Source organism: Perognathus longimembris, chromosome 28, assembly GCF_023159225.1.
Source record: "Perognathus longimembris pacificus isolate PPM17 chromosome 28, ASM2315922v1, whole genome shotgun sequence".
NCBI lineage: Eukaryota > Metazoa > Chordata > Mammalia > Rodentia > Heteromyidae > Perognathus > Perognathus longimembris.
Genome location: NC_063188.1, coordinates 69,823,358 through 69,838,582, shown reverse-complemented (window position 1 = coordinate 69,838,582; position 15,225 = coordinate 69,823,358). Strand labels below are relative to the sequence as shown.

Here is a 15,225-nt window from a genome sequence, read left to right as displayed (position 1 = left end):
CCGCTGTGATAGATATTAAGGAAGACTCAGATGGCTCAGACTCTGAGGAGAAATCACGCAATGAGCCTACTGTAGATAGATTAACTCATGTTGAGAAAATGCTGGAATCAGCCATAACCTTGTTGTCGCAGCTTCGGCCGGGACAACAAACTCCTGCAAAGTTAGAACCTTGCGGGCCTCAGCCCACAATCTTGGCGGACTTTGATCCTTTCCCACCACCCCCACCGCCTGCTATTGTTGCATCGCCAGTACCATCTCAGCCTGCGCTGTTAAAGGCACCTGGCCCTCCTAGCGGTGAACTCCTTTTTGGGTCAAGTCCTAATCCTCCCCCTAAACGTAGTGCCCTGCAACTCTCCCTGGCGCAGGCTGCTCATAAAGGGGAGGACATTTCTGGTTTTCACTTATTCCCGGTAAGGAGGACTGAAGATAACGAAGTAGTCAACCAGCCTTTGCCATTTAAACAAATAAGTGATCTTAAGAACGCTTGTGCTCAATACGACCCCACAGCACCGTTTACTCAAGTCATTCTTGATGCCTTGGCTGCTAAAACTTTATGCCCAAATGATTGGAAACAGTTAGCTAAGGCTTGTCTTAGTGGAGGAGATTACTTGTTATGGAAGTCTTAATTTGTAGATCAGTGTCAGGCAACAGCAGAGACCAACAGGGCGAATAATGTGCCTGCTTCATTTGCGGAGCTCGCTGGGGAAGGTGCTTACACTGACACCGAGACCCAGTTAGATTACGCCCCGGACGTTTATGCTCAGATAAGTGCTGCTGCTAAACGTGCCTGGAGTAGACTCCCTAACTCTAGTAAGACTGAAGACCTTTCCAAAATTATACAGGGGTCAGATGAACCTTATCAAGACTTTGTCTCTCGATTATTGGAGGCGACAAGCCGTCTGATCCGAGATGAGGGTGCTGGCAAGATCCTTGTACAACAATTGGCATATGAGAATGCTAACGCAGCTTGCCAAGCAGCCATCAGACTTATTAAGAGAAAGGGAGAAATAACTGATTATATACGGCTTTGTGCAGACATTGGTCCATCCTATATGCAGGGCCTCATGCTGGCTGCGGCGCTTCAGGGGCAGACTGTAACTGAGTTCTTACGCACCCCCCGCACAGGGGAATAAGGAAAGGGACATCTGCGCACTGCTGGGCCTCCCGGCATCTGTTTTTCCTGCGGACAAATGGGCCACTTAATGGCTCGCTGCCCTAATCAGGAAAGGAGAGCTAAGCCTGGAACTTGTCCCCGTTGTAGAAAAGGGAAGCATTGGACTAAGAATTGCAGATCTACTTTCAATAACTCTGGCCACCCGATTTCGGGAAACTGGCAGAGGGGCCAGCCCCTGGCCCCGCAGAGAAATTTTGGGGCAGCTCCTTCCTTCCCCCAACCTCAGGCCCATCCCCCGACAACTCGCAGCTACAATCAGTTTCCTGTCGCCTCTGAGCAACGCCAGGGAGTGCAGGGCTTGACCTCTGCTCCTCCACCAGCACAGTACTGACTCCGGAGATGAGAGTCCAGGCCCTCCCTACAGGAGTCATTGGCCCCCTACCGAGGGGGTCTGTTGGCTTACTGTTAGGCCGCAGTAGCTCTGCACTGAGAGGCCTGCATATTATTCCAGGAGTGATAGATGAGGACTATACTGGAGAAATAAAAATCATGGCTTCAGCGCCTGCTAGTGTTATCTCTATTCCTGCAGGACAAAGAATTGCTCAGCTCATCCTTGTTCCTTTAATTTCAGTCGGTGCATCAGCCACTACAAACCCTAGGGGAGAAAAGGGTTTTGGGTCCTCAGACATATTTTGGGTTCAAAACATAAAACGGGAAAGGCCCGAGCTTACAATTTATGTACAGGAAAAGCCCTTCCGAGGTCTGTTAGATACTGGAGCAGATGTGTCTGTGATAGCCAAGAGACATTGGCCTTCTAACTGGCCTCTTACTGCGTCTCTTACATCTTTGCAAGGGATTGGCCATGCCACAGATCCCCAACAAAGCAGTGCCATCCTTAACTGGAGAGATGGTGAGGGACATTCGGGGACTTTCCAGCCTTATGTATTAGATCATTTGCCCATGAATTTGTGGGGCAGAGATATTATGGAAAAGATGGGAGTTTATCTGTTTAGCCCTAGTGACGCAGTCACTCGTCAACTCCTAAGTCTAGGGCTACTGCCTTCAGGAGGATTGGGAACTCATCAACAAGGAATTAGAGAACCCATTCAATCTCAGCCCCGAACTTATAGACAAGGGCTGGGATATTTTTAATGGGGGCTGCTGCTCATCCTGTCCCTCACGCTGATCCTATCACATGGTTATCAGATACTCCAGTGTGGGTGGATCAGTGGCCCCTATCAATTGAAAAGATTATTGTTGCCCAACAGCTGGTGCAGGAACAGCTGGACTTGGGCCACATTGCTCCTACTACCTCCCCGTGGAATTCGCCTATTTTTGTTGTTAAAAAGAAATCTGGTAAATGGAGACTCCTACAGGATCTGCGACGAGTAAATGCCACCATGGAACTTATGGGGGCATTACAACCGGGTTTGCCTTCTCCTATGGCAATTCCTCAAAATACATACAAAATTATAATTGACTTAAAAGATTGTTTTTATACCATACCCCTTGCTCCTCAGGATTGCAAACGCTTTGCATTTAGTGTCCCCTCTACTAATTTTAAAGAACCCATGAAACGGTACCATTGGCTAGTTTTGCCCCAAGGCATGGCGAACAGCCCCACCTTGTGTCAACGCTTTGTAGCGCTGGCTCTCTCTTCTACTCGCCAAAATTTTCCTTCTGTTTATGTTATTCATTACATGGATGATATTTTATTGGCTCACTTAAACCCTGCAGTAGTACGCCAAGCCTTTGGACAATTGAAACAAGATCTCACCTCTTTTGGGTTAATAATAGCTAGTGAAAAGGTGCAAGAGCATCCTCTGTATACTTATCTCGGTCATATTTTGGGTCCTTATTATTTTACTAACCAGAAATTACAGATTAAGACCTCTCATCTACATACTTTGCATGATTTTCAAAAATTTCTGGGAGATATTAATTGGCTTCGCCCATATCTTAAATTGTCCACAGCTGAATTAAAACCCCTATTTGATCTATGAAAGGGGGACCCTGACCCTATATCTCCCAGAGAAATGACAACTGAAACAGCCAAAGCCTTGAGCATAATAAATTCTGCCATTTATTCCCAACATATAAATTATATTGATTACTCAGCCCCTTGGGAAGCCTATATTTTAACTACACCCCATTCTCCAACAGCGGTCCTCTGGCAGAAGGGACCCCTTTTGTGGCTTTCCTTGCCTGCTACTCCTTCAAAAGTGTTAACTCCTTATTATGAATTGGTAGCCACCTTAGTTCACATGTGCCATGTGGAATCTTGTAAGTATCTTGGACGAGAGCCACAGGTTATTTATATCTCCTATACTTTACAGCAATAAGAATGGCTTTATATCCATTGTGATTCCTGGGCCATTGCTTGGGCCAATTTTGTGGGCACAATTTCACATCATTATCCCTCCAACAAGTTGCTTCACTTTGCCTCTTCTTACGTCTTTATATTTCCTCGGGTGTATCTCTATCTCCTCTTTCTATGGCTGCCTTGGTGTTTACAGATGGATCCTCTAATGGAACGGCAGCTCTTACTATTGATGGTGAAACTAGATCTTGGGACACTGGGCTTTCTTCTGCCCAGGAAGTTGAACTTCAAGCAGTTTTAGAGGCCCTTACTCTTGTACCTACTAAAGCATTTAATTTATATTCAGATAGTCATTATGTTATTCGAGCCCTTCAGTTCATTGAAACTGTCCCTTTTCTTGGTACAGCTAATTCCACTATCCAAACTCTTTTTCACCAGATACAACTTCTTCTTCGCTCTCGCACCTGTCCGTGCTTTTTTGGATTTATACGTGCCCATACTAAGCTTCCTGGACCATTAAGTGAGGGCAATGCTATTACAGATGAGGCTACCCAATTTTTTCTTTCTCAAATTGACTTGGAAAAGCAATCACATGCTGCCCACCATCAAAACAGTCGTGCCTTACTTCAGCAATTTCATATTACTCGGGAAGCAGCTCGTCAAATTGTAAAAACTTGTCCCAACTGTGCTACTTTCCTGCCTGTGCCCTCCAATGGCATTAACCCTCGAGGCTTAGTGGCCAACCATGTTTGGCAAATGGATGTTACCCACATCCCCTCTTTTGGACGGGTGCGCTTTGTCCATGTTACTATAGACACTTACTCAAATTTTATTATGGCTACTCCTCTTAGCGGGGAAGCCGGCATACATTGTATCTCCCGTGCTTTACGCTGCTTTGCTACTATGGGACTTCCTAAACAAATTAAAACTGATAATGGTCCGGGATATGTTGGACGAGCTTTTCAAACTTTTTGCAAATCTTACCAAATTGTTCACTCTACAGGAATTCCCCATAATCCTCATGGTCAAGGAATTGTCGAACGGGCCAATGGTTTGTTAAAACACCAAATTTCTAAATTAAAAGCGGGGGGGGACTATATCCCTTCTCTCCTGTTAATATACTTTCTCATGCTTTATTCGTACTAATTTTTTTAAATTTGGATTGCAATGGCCACTCTGCAGCACAGCGGTTTTGGGAAAAGAGAGAGCAAAGAGCTTTTGCCCAAGTTAAGTGGAAAGATCCTTTAACAAGTGCTTGGCACGGGCCTGATCCAGTACTGACATGGGGTCGAGGACATGTCTGTGTTTTTTCACAGGATGAAAATGATGCCCGCTGGCTACCTGAGCGTTGTGTTCGGATTGTGAAAACTCATCAGAACGGTACAAGTGCTGACCCACTGGGCTTACGTGCCAGATCCACCGATTGTGCACCCTGCGACCTGGGAGGGAGCTGAGGTGTTCGTCCATGTCAACAGATCAGCGTACGGTACAGCTCCTGACCCTTTTGTCCAACATGTTAAGATGGGAGACTTTGCAGCTTCTGGCATTGGAACCCCTTTATGCGTTACAACTGACTCCAACAGTTATATTCCAGGCTGTACTGTAATGCAATCCATAAATCATAGAATTTGGATTCCTGATAATAGTCAAGTATATAATATACAAATGACTTCATTGCCTACTGGGTTTCCTGTACATGCCAATTCTACCTCATCCTTCATGATACCTCCCTGCATCAACTCCTCTCAAATTGTAGAATCCACGGGAGAACTGCACACCATAAAGTGTAGACATGATCACCCTTTTATAACCAATATTTCAGGAACTAATTCTCAGCTGACAGGCTGGTCCGGAACAAATCTCACCAACAAGTACAACCCAGGTCTGTGGTGGATGAATGGACACCCTCAACGTCATGTCTGGATGTTAGTGGCTTCCCTGAGCAATATCTCCTGGCCCACTTCTACTTCTTTAAAAAATATTATGAGTTGTGTCACACCCCCTTATGCTATTATGTATGGACCCTTTAATATTTCTAGAGGAGCCATGTATTTCGATGTTACTTGCACTAACTGTTCTTTTACAAATTGCTTGTATAATGGTCTTACTGATTCTGTAATTGTTATTAAGCAACCACCATTTGTTAAGCTTCCTGTAAACTTATCTGAAGCTTGGTATGAAGAAACAGGTATTGAAGTATTAAAACATTTAAAAGAGCTTATGCGCCCTAGATGATTTGTAGGGCTACTAAAAGCAGGCATTGTAGCCTTTATTTCTTTAGCTGCCTCTGCTGCAGCGGCCACTGTGGCTCTGACTCAAAATGTGCAGACAGATCACTATGTTAATCAGCTTGCTCATAATACCACGCAAGCCCTGCACTTTCAAGGCAGGATTGATGATAAGGTAGAACAAAAATTAGAAGCATTGTATGAATCTGTGCTGTCACTGGGAGAACAAATTTGTGCCTTACAAACTTTACAACGGGTGGGCTGTCATGCTGGGTTTGATTTTATTTGTGTGACCCTCCATAAGTATAATGGGTCAAGCTATCCTTGGGAACAAGTTGTAGCACATCTAAATGGTATTTGGCACCATAATAACTTGTCCTTAGATCTCTTTCAACTCCATAGACAAATAGCCGGATTAGAACAGGCTCCGCCTTTGGACTCTAAAGTGGCAGAAACAGCAAAAGAACTGTTTGAACAACTTCAACAGTATGTCCCATCCTTAACTAACGTTAAGGGGCTGCTAATGACATTGCTCGGCCCAGGGATACTTTTGCTGATGGCTTTCCTATGCCTTCCTTGCATTGTACGCATGTTGCAAAACTCTTTCATGAGCTTAGCCAGCCAGCTGCATAAGATCAAGCTCCAAGTAAATGAATTTCCCCCGAGAGGAACCGCAGCCAGAGACGGGTATGAGGTGGTGCCAGTCTAGACCGGCCTAAGACAGGGCCTTCAGCACTGCTCTGAAGTTGACCCTAAGACGGGTAAGGCAGGCTGGGGTACCCACCCCACCTAAGACAGGCGGGTTCGCTTCTTTTAATAAAAAGACAGGGGAACTGTCGGGAGCTGCTAGCAGCTAACCTCATCCTGACCTCTGGTTGTGCTGTTATCACAAGGAATGCGGTAAGATTTGGCTTAATTGACAGCCAGCACTTACCAAGATGTTTTATTTTGTCCATAGGCGCCTGGCTTATGTTTACCATTCAGCCTTGTCTTGTTTTATTGCCTCCTGTTATTTACGAACTTAAAAGCTTTCTTATTTTCTTAAACTTTGGTAACCCTATTCCATTCCCTGGTTCCCAAACTGCATATAAGCTGGATGTTAAGAATAAACGGGGCTGCAGTCTTGAGTTTCAACCTTGAGGCTGCAGACCTCCCATACCCCATCTTTGCCTCTTGTCTTTTTTCTCTTGTCTTGTATTTTCCCTTTTTCTTAATCCTCGCCGCCCTCAGTCAAGATTCCTGTTCACTGCCGGCTGGCTCGGCAGGCCTTAGTTCTGCCTTAATTTCATTTTTCATGTTTTTAAAGTTCTCATCATAGAGGTCTTTCACTTCTTTGGTTAAGTTTATTCCCAGTTATTTTAAGTTTGTTGAGGTTATTGCAAAAGGAGTTGCTTTCCAGATATCAGCCTCAGCATTCGGGTCATTAGCATATAGAAATGCCATTGATTTTTGAGGATTTATTTTATATCCTGCAACTTTGCCCAAGTTTGTGATCAGCTCTAGTAGCTGGGGAGTAGAGTCAATGGGGTTCTTTAGGTATAGGATCATGTTATCTGCAAAGAGAGAAATTTTAACTTCATTCTTTCCTGTTTGGATCCCCTTTCTGTTTTCTTCTTGCCTAATTGCTCTGGCTAGGAATTCTAATACTATGTTGAAGAGAAGAGGAGGGAGCAGACATCCCTCTCTTGCTCCTGATTTTAAAAGGAATGGCTTTAGTTTTTCACCATTTAGAATTATGCTTGTTGTTGGTTTGTCATAGACTGTCTTTATTATATTCAGGAGTATTCCCCGGAATCGCAGTTTTTCCAGGGCTTTTAGCATAAATGGGTGCTGGATTTTATTGAATGTGTTTTCCGCATCCAGAGATATAACCATATGGTTCTTTACCTTGCTCTGGTTGATGTGGTGGATTATATTAACTGACTTGCACATATTAAACCAACCTTACATCCTTGGGATGAATCCAGTTTGATCGTAGTGTATGATTTTTTTGATGACCTGTTGAAGTCGATTGGCCAGAATTTTGTTGAGAATTTTTGCATCTATGTTCATCAGGGAAATCAGTCTATAGTTCTCCTGCCGTGATGAGTCATTGCCTGGTTTTGGGATGAGGGTTATACTGGCATCATAGAATGTGTCTGGTAGTGAACTTTCTCTTTCAATTTCATTGAAGAGTTTGAGAAATATTGGTGTGAGTTCTGTTTTAAAGGCCTTGTAGAAATGTGCTGTGAATCTGTCTGGACCTGGGCTTTTCTTGGATGGGCGATCCCTTATTGCCATTTCTATTTCAATGCTGGTTATGAGTCTGTTCAGGAGGTTTAAATCTTCATGGTTGAGTTTGGGGATATCAATTTTTTTTCTAGGAAATCATCCATTTCTTCCAGGTTCTAGAATTTGTTGGCATAAAGTTTTGTGTCTTACAGACCAGTCCCTGTCACCCAGCAAGAAGGTTTGATTTGTCCTCAGTGGTAATTCTGCATCTCTCATAGCAGGCTGACACCATACCTTCATGATCATAGAATACAATGTCTTTTGCTGCCAATTTTAATAAGGACAGTGCTTCTACTTTTCTTTCTTTTAAACTAGGACTCCCTGTAGAATATCCTTAAAGAGAATCGACTGTGACTCATTGTCACAGCTTAGAGACACACAGCTTCTTTCTTTATCTCCTTTACGCCCATCCTCTGCAATTCTTTGTATGCACATATCTATACTCTTGTTTCTAGAGCAACAAAGAGGCTGGCGACTTAAATTTTTCTATTAAATCATATAGGTTTTCATTGAACAGTGGAGTAGAGCTGGTCTTGATGCTTTTCTTCTTCAGAGAATTAACTTGATTCAAGACTCTGGAAAAGAAGATGATGAGTTAAGATATTAATGAGATTGATTTATGCAAAGTGAGTCATGACAATGAGTATATTGTGCATTGTGCAAACAAGAGGTGATCTGCTTTAGAACCAGTCACTTAAAATCCTAATTGCAAAGGTTATGAATCCAAGTTCCCAGCAGTGGCAATGCCCCACATTAAACATCCAACTTCAGAGCTGTCAAATAGTAACTGCAGTCTGAATAGAATAAAAAAGCAAAAAGAAATTAAAGAGATCAAACACCTAAATTGTTAGGAACTTCCACAGATTTCTTGAGTTAACAAATGTGACAAGTGGTAGAAGATAGCTGAGCACAGTTGAAATGTGCCTTTCTTCTTCATGACACAATCTACATGCCTAACAAAGAGATAATCTTTTCTGTTATAATACACTGGGGACTGAGAAAGCCATTAATACACAGCTGTTAGCTTATGTGTAATAAATAGATTTGGAAGAAAGCATCCCCTGTTAGGCTAAGCTGCTGCCTGTTTTGTGGTGAAACAGCAGTGAAATTTGCTGCAATAATGGTAATGATAATAATTCCCCATATTTATTTGGTGATTTACAGTTTGTAGATCAGTTTGTTAGAAGAGCAATAGCTATTGTCCACTGCCCAAATCTGATATGTACTCTGCAGTGTAATGTAATTCTGACCACACCCTCAAGAGGTAGCCAACATTTTTAAAATAAAAACCCCCACTGATTTTGAAAGAAACTTACTGGAGGTAGAAGTAGTTCAGAGTTGAGAGCAGTGTGACTAAATATGATCAAACACACACACACACACACACACACACACACAAACACACACACATACAAGGAGCAGGGGGGTATGGCGGGGGTTCCTGGGACTTGAACTCTGGGCCTGAACTCAGGGCTTGCTTGGGTGTTTGAGCTTTTTTTGCTCAAGGCTAGTGCTCCACTACTTGAGCTATGGCCCAACTTCTGGCTTTTTGGTGGTTAATTGTAGCTAAGAGTCTCAACACTTTCCCTCTAATGCTGGTTTCAGACCTCAATACTCAGTCTCCTCAGTAGTTAGGATTACAGGTGTGAGCCACTGGCATCTGGGAGCAAATATGTTTTGTTTGCTACTCACAATAAATATATTCTAACATTAAATGAATATAGTTTATCCCTGCCCTGCTCTAAAAGTATTATTAATTGTTATATTTGAAAAAATAATATGTTTATGTAAAGGAACAAATAGAAAAGTTTATTTGGTACAATTTTTTCCTTTTCTTTTTTTTTTTTTTTTTGGCCAGTCCTGGGCCTTGGACTCAGGGCCTGAGCACTGTCCCTGGCTTCTTCCCGCTCAAGGCTAGCACTCTGCCACTTGAGCCACAGCGCCGCTTCTGGCCGTTTTCTGTATATGTGGTGCTGGGGAATCGATCCTAGAGCCTCGTGTATCTGAGGCAGGCACTCTTGCCACTAGGCTATATCCCCAGCCCCCAATTTTTTCCTTTTCATTTCTTATGTTACCTTTCTCTCTTTCATACCCTCAGATACACTCCCCTTCAGACCCTGCAAACCTTTAGTCAGATCAGGCCATTGTTCACTAGTCTGGAAATCCTCCTGGCTACCTAGGAGGACCATCACAAAGGGTCCCATTCTTTATGTGTGTGGGGGGGGGAGGGGAGTTGAGGCATGGGGGAGAGAGAATGATTAAATCCAGAATTCTAATTAAAAGATTAAGTACAAGAATGGGGGAGAGAGCTTAAGTAGCAGAGTGCCTACCTAGCAAGAATGAGGCTCTTAGTTGAAATCCCAGTATGATCAGTCAATGAACTAATCAGTCAATCAATTAAAGATCACATGCAAAGGGAGAAATCAGTTTTTCTTGTTGGCAGCAGTGGTAGCTCCCATGAACTATCCCTGATTCTTTTCCAAGTCATGCAGGGGTATTCATATTAAGTTACTCACTCATTGATCCAATGAGTAATTCTGAAGTATCTACTATAGAGCAGGCCTTGGGCTAGAATCTGGAAATCCATTGAAAAATAGAAAAATTTTCTTTATCTTCATGGGACTTATACCTCAGCTGGGAAATAGATAGTACCCACTACAAAATAGTTTGAAGGAGGTTTCTGGACATGTTAAAGCCTAAAGCAGAGAATAGCAAAGAACAAAGTGGCTTTTTTGTTGGAGGAATACAAAGCTTTTTGGATGGAGGACCTGCACCTCTCAGTTCCTCGTGCTTCTATTTTTGTTGGAGCAAATGAATTAGTGTATCATCAAGCATGTCTCAATATGTGTTTCATTCTCTGGAGGTCACTATTGTTTGTCTTTACACCATTTTCCCATTCAACCTTACTTATGGGTGAGTCTGTTTTACCTATTGGTGAGTTTGGGAGGAGAAACCTGGCACAGGTAATCCCATGTCATCCAATTCCTCTCCTCGATAGGAACATGGATGTTCCTATCTACTTTTCTGTGATGCTAAGTTGTTCCAGGCTGGCTCTGAATCTGAATTTCCACACTTCCTTAGTCCTGGTAGATGACTCCATTTAATCTTGGGATACAGTATTAAAAGCACAAGGTCACCATAGTGACCATATGGAGACCTCCTGAGCCGCCCCACCTCTAATTTCCCCTCAGAAGTCCAAGTTCCAGTAACCAACACTTTTCTACTTTGTTTCCAAGGGAAGGGCAAGTAAAGTCCATCATTTTCTCTTCTGTTCCTTTACCTCCCTCACAGTCTCACTGCATTGTGTTCCCTGTACCCATGTCCCCGCGCCCTCCATCCTGGGGTGGGGCATCTGACAGCTACTCACTAGGTCTTCTATCCTCAGTGATTTCTCATCAGGCACATCAGGCCAAGAGCTACGATCAGGAGGGTGGCACGTGGGAAGAGAAGCTGGAATATCTTTCCAGTGTTTTAAGTATTTCTGGCCGCGATTGTGGTATATGTCCTGACTTAAACCAAGGCTTGGGAGACAGGGGGGGAAGGAGCACTTCTAACTCATTTCCATAGTGAAGAATATTACCAGATTATTGCTCAGGCTAACTTTGTGTTGCTCACAACTTTGCCTTTTCTCAATTCTGTCCATATCTTCAAAAGCCCTCCCATCATGTCCTTCATATTTGAAGAGTTTTGAGTAGCACCATCTTTTCCATAACAATCTCGACTGCCTGACTTCACACTACCCAGCAAACAGGCAGAATGTGGAGAGTGACCTCCTTCGCAATGGTTGTTTTCTGTGATGTTTTACACTGAGAGGGAGTAGATTCTTCTAGCCCCTGCGCATTTACTGTCAAATTTGAGTCTCATCTTTTCTACTCTGTTGAATGATATCATTCCAGAATACCTGTGGATACCATGCACCTAGGCCATGTTCTCTAGGTACAGTGATAGCATTTCCTAAACAAGAGTGATGTTGCTAGAACATAGCATGTGTTACAGTTTCTATATCCACATTGCTGCTCCCAGCTGCTGATGCTAATACTAATGAATTGCTACCTAGGGTTAGCAATGTACACAAGAAAGTGAAATAAAACTCTGGGTGTGAGTTTCATGGAGATGGCTATTGCTGCCTTTAATGCTGTTTACTAATACTCACCCACGAGTCCCATTCTAGACACAGAAAAAGACTGTCTTCCTTGGTGACTTGTGGTTGGTGGGTCATATAACCAATTCAGCCAGCACACAATGAGTGAAAATGCCTGGAAAAAGTGTATTTCTGGCAAGGCTGAGCACTTAGTTTTGCTGGAAGATAAGGGGGAGAATTGTGAGAAGGAGGGTGACCTTGATCAAGAAGCATTACACTCACAAACTGCCAGGTTGCATGGAAATACCTTTGTACAATTACTGAAAGATGATAATATAAGAATGCTTTCTTCCTGCCAGTATCACCTCCCAAGTTCAAAGCGGTGGCTACTTCACCAGTCCAGGCCCCCTGGAAGATGAAGACAGGAATAAGGCAGTCAACCCATTGAGGGCTTAAAACATGAGAAATAAACCTGTGGACGTTGTGCATTGCTGCGGCAGAAAATCATTCATCCTGATGACATTTAGATGACATAGCAGAATCTCAGTGAACTCACTGATCTTCACTGGAAGAAGTCTTAGCTAGAGAAACAACAGTGTATGCCCATGTTATTGTCCAGTATATTTCCTCTTCACTTATCCCTGGCATGAAGCTCTGTACATACAGATGGCAGAGTGATCAGTATCTGTCGTATAGTAAAAAATATCTCGTTGATAGGGACTGCACACTAGAAAGACCAAGGCACAGTTAGAGGCCTGTTAATTCTGTCTCTATCCCCTTGCTCCAATCTCAAGGTGGGAAATGGAGGTGAAAGGTCAAGTGCATCACATGGTCAATGGTGTAATCATTCATGCTGATAAGAGACAAGAGTGATGCAAACAGGACTGGATTAGCTAGCCTCCAGATAGCCAAACAGACCCCTGCATTGCATGGGGCACAGAAGCTCCATCCGTCTTCCCATGTGCCTCACCCTGTGCATCTCTCCAATCTGGCTCTTCGTATGTACTCTTCACAATGAACTTTACAATAAATGCCCAAGCAAAGGAAGGTGTTTCCTTGAGGTTTTTGAGCCGCTGTCCAAGGAGTTGGATCATCTGAGGTAAATCAAATTCCTAATAACACTGAGCCCCTCAGAGGAGAAGGGTAGAGAGCATAGTTTTACCCTTAGCAGAGCACATTCAGGTATCCATTAAGGTGGCTTAGAAAAAAAATCTGGAAAAATGTGAAGAAATTCTTAAAGATTGGCAAGGGCTCAAGCTTGCAATCACGGCGCCCTCCTTACTAAGGCACAAGCCGACTTTGTACTAAGGTTCTTGGTCAAGGCCTTTCATTAGCTGGGCTTGAGAAAGATGAATGAGAAGAGAAATATCGGGCCTGACAGCAATGCAGCTGGAGGCCAGGCACAAAGTTTCCACCCCCATTCTTCTCTGCATTCCTCTAGCAGGCAATTCTTCCCTTCTCTCCATTCCACCTACCCGCCCTCTCTGCTTCCCTGTATTCTGACTCTGGCAGCCATGAATAACAAGCAAACACGAAGAATTTCTTATTAATGTCATGATGGCTGAATTTCTGTGAAAACAACAAGATGTTAGATCCACAAGAGCCAGGCACAACATAAAATCCAAATGCCTTGGGAGAGATAGAAAACAATGTAGGTACAGGACCAACAAAACTCAAGACCCAACTCAGCCTCTGCCTCAATGGCTCACTTCCCACAGGCAACCCTTTCTGAGGATAAGTAATGCTTCTCAGTTTTTACTGCTCCTAGGAGCTGGTGCTCAGAAGTTAACAGACAGGATAACCTACTCTAAAGAGAAATAATCAATCAGATGTCTGAGAGATATAGCTCAGAATCCCTCCAGAAACAGGAGAATACAGTGCTACCTATCAGTCTTAGAAAAGACCAAACCTTGAAATATAGTAGAAAACTATGTTTGTCACTTGCATTCCATGATAAAAATAGAAAAAAATCAGCTATTTTAAGTCAGGGACTGTATTACAAGAAGGCAATAGGAAGGCTAAGGACTTTCAGAAAAATGAAAGCTACCGATTTTCAAACCTCCAAGAACACATGCAGAATGTCAAGCACAGGTTCCTAAAGAATCAATACAATCCAAGGCTCCAGTGGCTTTGTGTCCCCTAGTAATTCAATTTGTTCTAGAAGTTATATGGGATAAAGAGGATCAAGATCAACTGAAATCAAGCAATGTATGTACCACCAAAATCCTGGATGAAACGGCACAGAAGAACCCTGAAGGGATTTGAATAAGTCTGATCTCACACACATCCCTGCTCCTTCCCTGCTCTGCTGTGCAGTGGTATATGAATCACTAACAGATTATTCACATACAGAAGGGGATTCCAATACAGATACTACTTCATATAAACAGTGTCAATTCCACATTCAAGACACGGATATGAGAATAAAGTACCTCCTGTTCCGTGAAGTTAGAATGTTTAGGGTGAGATAGAAAACAATCCTTTGGTGTGTACAGGAGCACACCATTAGATAAATTCTTAATTTTTTTGGCTTTTACATCTCCTATATTCATAGAGCCAAGCTGTATGAGTTAACAAACCCCCACCTTGCCAACTGTTGTAGAAATAATATTCCTTCTTACATGTACCAAAATATCATATTCAGCAGTGACTTCTGTGTTGCAAAAGAGGATATACTGTTTGCACCTATAGGTAAAATTCTTGATTTTTGTCAGAATAAAGAGGACATGTCATAAATGAGGCAAAAAAAATCTTTGTGAGGTATAGAATTCAGAGTTTTGTGCCTGCTGTGTGGGCACACTGCCGCTGAGCTACATCCCCATCTCTGCACTGTATTAGTACACTTATTTAGATTACATACTGAACCACTATAAGAAATAAACAATAGGCAAGTTATAGATTTTTACACATGCAACCAGTGAACAAGAAACTAATGATACAGGTATGAAACTTGTTTTTTTTTCAAATTTTTATTAACAAGCTGATGTACAGAGAGGTTACAGTTTCATATGTTAGGCATTGGATACATTTCTTGTACTGTTTGTTACCTCATCCCCCATTCCACCTCATACCCTCCCCCTTCCTTCTCCCCCCCATGAGCTGTTCAGTTCATTTACACAAAACAGTTTTGCAAGTATTGCTTTTGTAGTTGTTTGTCTTTTTAAACCTGTATACCACTGTTTACCAGTATACATGGTTTCCAATATACTCA

General features: G+C 42.8%; 1 non-coding gene across 1 annotated transcript; it reads right to left on the bottom strand.

Moving 5' to 3' along the window:
• Positions 1–14,620: 14,620 nt before the first annotated feature.
• LOC125344424 lies at positions 14,621–14,754 on the bottom strand. Its single transcript, XR_007209539.1, has one exon. It is a non-coding gene; the product is annotated as a small nucleolar RNA SNORA40 (small nucleolar RNA).
• Between the last annotated feature and the right edge of the window lie 471 nt (positions 14,755–15,225).